This window comes from Anticarsia gemmatalis, chromosome 9 (genome assembly GCF_050436995.1).
Source record: "Anticarsia gemmatalis isolate Benzon Research Colony breed Stoneville strain chromosome 9, ilAntGemm2 primary, whole genome shotgun sequence".
Classification (NCBI taxonomy): domain Eukaryota; kingdom Metazoa; phylum Arthropoda; class Insecta; order Lepidoptera; family Erebidae; genus Anticarsia; species Anticarsia gemmatalis.
In genome coordinates, this window is record NC_134753.1 from 7,644,682 (window position 1) to 7,650,681 (window position 6,000).

Here is a 6,000-nt window from a genome sequence, read left to right on the forward strand (position 1 = left end):
TTTGTATGTAAATCTGATCAGCGCCTCTGACGGTTGTCGTAAGAAACATTTTGGCAGTACATTCTAAATGTCAAAATTTCGATAGCTAGCCGGTTGTCGGTAGTCGATAGTGGTAGAGAATCGAGGTACTGTAAGTAATTTTTAGTTTTGACAGTACAAGACTTTTCAAAAATCCAATTAAGTTGAATTCGCATTCGAAACGCTCTTTTACGTGGTCTTTTATACATCAGATATACAGTAATGTTTTGTATGACATTGTAAAATGAATAACAGTAACTCTGAATTGGATTCTCTGTGGAATACCCCTGTCGTTTCGATTTTAAAGGCAATTTGGCAAACGTCTACTTTCATTACACAGTATGTTTATTTCCTTATACTCGTTTGGGAAACCTAGATTTATGTGTTAAATTCATATAGTGACATTCGTTTCTACAGTGCCAACTAAAAACAACTACTCCAATATCTAGTAAATTCTAGTACCTAGCTGAGAGTTATAGTAATTTAATATTGCGTCTGGCGTGTACGGCTATTGGTAGTCATTTTATTGACTAAAATCCTTTCAGTTCTATTTCGTGAGTTTCGTTCTTGTAATTTGACGTAAAGACCTATCTAGGTTTCAAGTAATTTTTATTCAGATCCTAGGTCTCATACATTGTGCTTCCATTGTAATTTATATTTATCTCTACATCAAATTACAGCCAATGTTGTCTGTGTAAAAAGAAAAAGCTCGATTGTACATACAAGATTTCTTTTTATATTATTTTGTGTTCAAACACATCTTACGCTGTTGTAATGTACCAAAATAATTTATGTTCGTATTGTTTGATCCAAACAGAAGGCCGGTGTCAATGGATGTATCATAATAAATCTGCTACTCGTGTAATATATTACGAAGAAAAACGTATGCACGAGTACACAGCGTGAATCTTTTTATTTGTCCTTCGTTCTGTTTGAAATAAGGATATCTAATAAGTATAATTCTTTGTAATTACAGGAGGAAACGAGACTGATTGTATGAAAGTAATCTTTAAAATTTACGTACTTTTAAAACTTGTGACACGTTTTGTGATAGTATTTGCTATTGATTGATCGAGGTCCTGTATCTGGTGTAATGATTCATGTATTAGTCACCAAAAAGCCACTCTTTCAAAGAACACTTTTCAGTTTAATCGTGATTCATCGCTTAGGTCTTTTACTATACCGGAATTATTCAGTCCTTGCGGCACTTGCCTTTTAAAAAGAAATCAATGGTAGCAGTACCGTGTTTTGCCAGCCTGCCAGCATTAGCAATTTATAGTGGACTCTTCGATGGAAACGTACGCGTAAAACCTTAGATAGATCGATTTATGTGTTAATTTTCCGGCTCTACAAAGCCAGGATTTTTTTTCAAAAGAGATTGATTGGATGAATTCGCATGGATAAAACACATTTTTCCTTCTTTTTCCGTGTCTTTATGACAGATTTTCGAAGTACAAATTTATGGCAAGATATATTTATCTTTTGATCATGTGGGCATCACAGTTCAGAGTAATATGAAGGGACTGCGATGTACATTATGTTATTATGTGGGCGTAATGCATGACGACAGTCCGATCAAGTACTTTTATATGTTGTAGCTAGTCTGGATAGCAGACTAAATATTACTGATATAAAAAGAAATAAAGCGTTTTTTATGATTAATTTAATTCTATGCCTATACATATATCGGAAATATAGATCGGTTATAGATGCTATGTAATTATTTCTATCAATCTATCTATTGGAAACGTAATTACACACCCTACTTTGTATTAATAAACGTAGTAAGTATAGCAAGCTGTATTATTAGCTCCACTTGTTTCAATACTGCGGCAGTTGTTGCGTATTCATGTAGTGTAGGTGTTTGTATGCAGCATTTCCCACGCAAATACTAAATATACCTAGCGGCTGCTGTAGTTCCTCTTTCAGCAGATATATCGAAAGGTCAAAAGTCGAGCTTCAGTTAGGTAATACTATTCGTAGCTATTCGATTATAGATTTGTATATGAAGTATGTACTGTTCGATTTCGTAATCCATGCATTTGGCGCAAAGTTCCCACGGGTGGGTTCGCAGTTCCATGGGGTAGGTCGGGAGAGGGGGTCGTATCGGGTGAAATTCGGTGCAGTCAAAGTGCATCGTCAGGTTCGGGTGCGGAAGTCGTCACAAACAAGAGGTCGATGGCCGGCTGGCGCCTCGCAGACGTTCACCAGTCGATATGTTGAAGCAACTACCTTTAGTACACGAAACCTGTAAAAGTACCAATTATAAACATTTATGTTGTAGCAAAAACTTCACCAAACTCGTATATAAAGGGAAGTTTGTTTGGCTTCTGGAAGTTACGAATTGTATTGTTTTTCTTTTGCAAGTTTGTGTTTGTTTTTTAGTTAGAATTTCTGGGTTTGGTAATTTTCCGCTGGCTGGAGAAAACCGGTTATTTTATTTTAAATGCTGCACTGATATGGCTTTTAATTAAAGTCAGTGCTTTGTATGTAAGAGCGTTCAGTGTGGAAGGTGGGTTGACTGAAAAGATCCGTGAAATTCTCTATCAGCGATGCAAAGTCGCCCACATAAAAATGGCGACATGTAGTGGCTTCGCATTGAATAGCAAAACTGTTTATAGCAGCACTGAAGAAAAATATATGAACGGGATGCTGTAGCAGTAACCTTATTTTATACGACGGTACAGTAAGCGCGTATTTTCGCGTCAGTTGGCGATATATGAAGGCATCCAACTAGAATGAATACCTACTTTCTTTTTTATTCTCTTGACAAAATGTTAAAAAAGCAAGTGGGTGTTTAAACTCATATAGTATTTTCACAAGTTAATTTACTAAGAACATTCAATGGCTTTCCAGTTAGCTTCTAGAGTGGGTTGCCAGCGATAATTTAAGTGGAATTTAAGCTTAAATCTTTCGACTACCAGTTAACGCCTACAGCCGTAAGCTGCTATTGTTGTGTGAAACGTTATTTCATGATTTATAGTCTTTAATAAGTTAATTGTGTTTCCTTGATGCATGGTTTGAGGGCTACCTGTTTTATCCATAAGCGACACCGATAATCGATAAATTAGGGAACGTGCGTGAACGGAAGATGCGTCGGCGTAACGTAATTTGTATGGGCTTTGCATCGACGCATCATCGGTTGAGTGTGAAAGATCGAGCGTTTTTCTATACATTTGTCTGTTATGGCGTTGCGCGACCGATAATACGCGACGTCAGATATGAACCTTCCCATAGACATTTCCTGCAGCGGGTTAAGCGAGGACGCTCAAAGACGATTCAATTATAACATCCCTTTGAACTATGGACACAGTTTACCACAAGTCCAATCTAATGTCGTTAGCACTGGCTTTTAGCCGTAAATCTGAAAGCATAAAGATATTTGTAGTGCAATTTATGTCATAGAGATTAAGGAATAATATTGATTAATCTACTGATTGGATTGTAAAACCACACTGAGAACAATGGATGGATGGAGTGTTAAAGTTTTCATGATTAGGGAAAAATACCACTTAAAGAAGATTCTTAGGGTTCCGTATCCAGAGGGTGAAAACGGGACCCTATTACTAAGCCTCCGCAGTCTGTCTGTCCGTCTGTCACCAGGCTGTGTCATATAAACCGTAATAGCTAGGAAACTGAAATTTTAACAAATTATGTATTTGCCGCTATAACAAAGAATAATAAAAATACAAAATATTAAGAGGGGTCCCCATTTAATAATCGTATTTTTTGGTGCGGAAAGCGCGAGTCTGACTCGCATTTCGCCGGTTTTAATGTTCAACTCACCGTAGAGGTTTTCAAAACAAATGTTCATTAGGTAAAGCCACAGACATAGTCTTGTATATGCAGTAACCCCACAGTCATTGGTAATTTAAAGCACGAATATATTCAATTCCCGTCGCTACGCTTTTACTTAACGAGTGTGGGTGTACGAAAAAGAAACAAAATTCCTTTTTGTTCTTTCACCTATAACCTTTTCTGTTTTGAGTGGAATTTTTGCAAGCCGCTGTAGATCAGACGGTAACGTGACGGGAACGAGTTATTGAATTTGAATTATCAAATACATTTATTATTTCCTGAAGAATCAGAATTCTAGAGTGTTATTTGCAAATATTTTCCTATTTATATGAAGGCAACTTATTATTATGCAATCAGTATGACAAGTTCAATTTTTGGCCTTACTCTTGAGGTATAGAACCATACTTAAGATTGCTTCCTTTTGAACAAATCTGCAATGCTTTTTTTACAGTTAATTGTTAACTCAATAGTAGGTATTAACAAGAGCTTCTCTAATTGATAGCTATCGGGACAAACGATTATGTTCCAAAGGAAAATAATCGTCGGTTACTAAAATAATAATCATAGAGCTAGCCTCGCTTAAAGTTGCTTAACGTACTGCACTTCTTAAGTTGTAAATGCAATGGGTTTTCAGAGCAACAGTAGGTTTCTTAAAATATAAATAAAATTCACTTCAATAATATTTAAAGTAAGTGCTTATTCTAGAATTTCAGAGGACAATCTAGGTCACAAGATTAAATGGATATATCGGTATTTGATCTTGGATTTCAGCATCCAATTTGAATCAAAAGAAAGACGACTCTTTTGTAAAAAATGTATGCAGGTTTTCGTGACATTTTACTTGTAACTTTAGTGATATCTAATCTGGCAATATGTTACTACAGATAAATGGGTGTTTACGTCATGCGAGCATTAATAAGCTTCTTTTATCAGGTCGGTATACCTCTAATATGTCTTCTGTCGATATATTATATTGTAGCTTTTGTTAATGGTGCAATTATGATATACAGCCCCGGTTTTACCACTTCTGAATGAGTAGAAGTATCGGGTGAAATTTTGACAGTTGTTCTCATACATTTGCTGTGTTCACTTTTTTTAGTGAGAGACATTATTAAACACCTATCCATTGACGATAAAACTGGCTCTAATTAGAATTCTTACTTTTTTACAAAAACAATAAATATTTATACACTCCAACTTCATATTTTTAACTGTAAACACACATACCCATCTTTTTATTATTTCAATTCCAAAATATTAATTTAGAACCCTTCGTAACCGTTCTTAAGCACTTTTTTATTACTTTTGGATAAAAACGTTCATAGATAGTACTAATCGCTCATTCGTGCAGCTACTCCATTTATCACATTTCCAATTCAGCACAGGAATTTGCAATTACTTCAAAAACTTAAATCAGGTTGCGCACGAATATTTGCATGAAATAGTTGTCATATTCGCTAAGCCTTTAGCTGGTGACCTGAAACAGTCCGGACGATCTTCAGGTGTCCTATGCTAGTAAACTATGTCAGGGCAATAAACTAGGTCACAGGTCCGGCACCACACCCAGCCTTCCTAGGCTTAGTGCTATAGGTACACTGTACAGCTATTCAATATGCAATCTGGTGCACGGTAAATAGGACAGACCTATTTATAAGAGATATTTATCGAAATGTGCCGATTTCCATTTAGATACCTTCAAGGTTTCCTCATCGGTTTATTTACGGTTGAAGTAGAACTATATTTATTTTCTTGCGTGATTGTTTCAACTACTTTTGTTTACTCAAATACTTTTACTTATTATCTACGGTTTGGTAAAAATTCACAAGTTTCCCATAAGCACGTGAAAAGTATACTAATCTGCCACAAACACGAATAATTACAATATTATCTTTGCTCTAACAGCTATCGATCCGATGTAAATGAATAAAAGCTTGATAACAATATCGATAAGTACTTTTTGAGGAAAATTAAAGGGTATTTCTCGTTGTAGATAAGATATCAACATAATGTATCAGCTTATTCTGTGTTATGAAAAGTATAATTTTGGTTTTATCGCATCGATTTACTCTTTAACCTTCTGTTTCACACTGACTCATGATGACATGACTGTATTTTTACTTTTAAAGGTAATACATTATCATTTTTGGGACTACATATTATTAGTACTTACCTAGTCAGAATTCG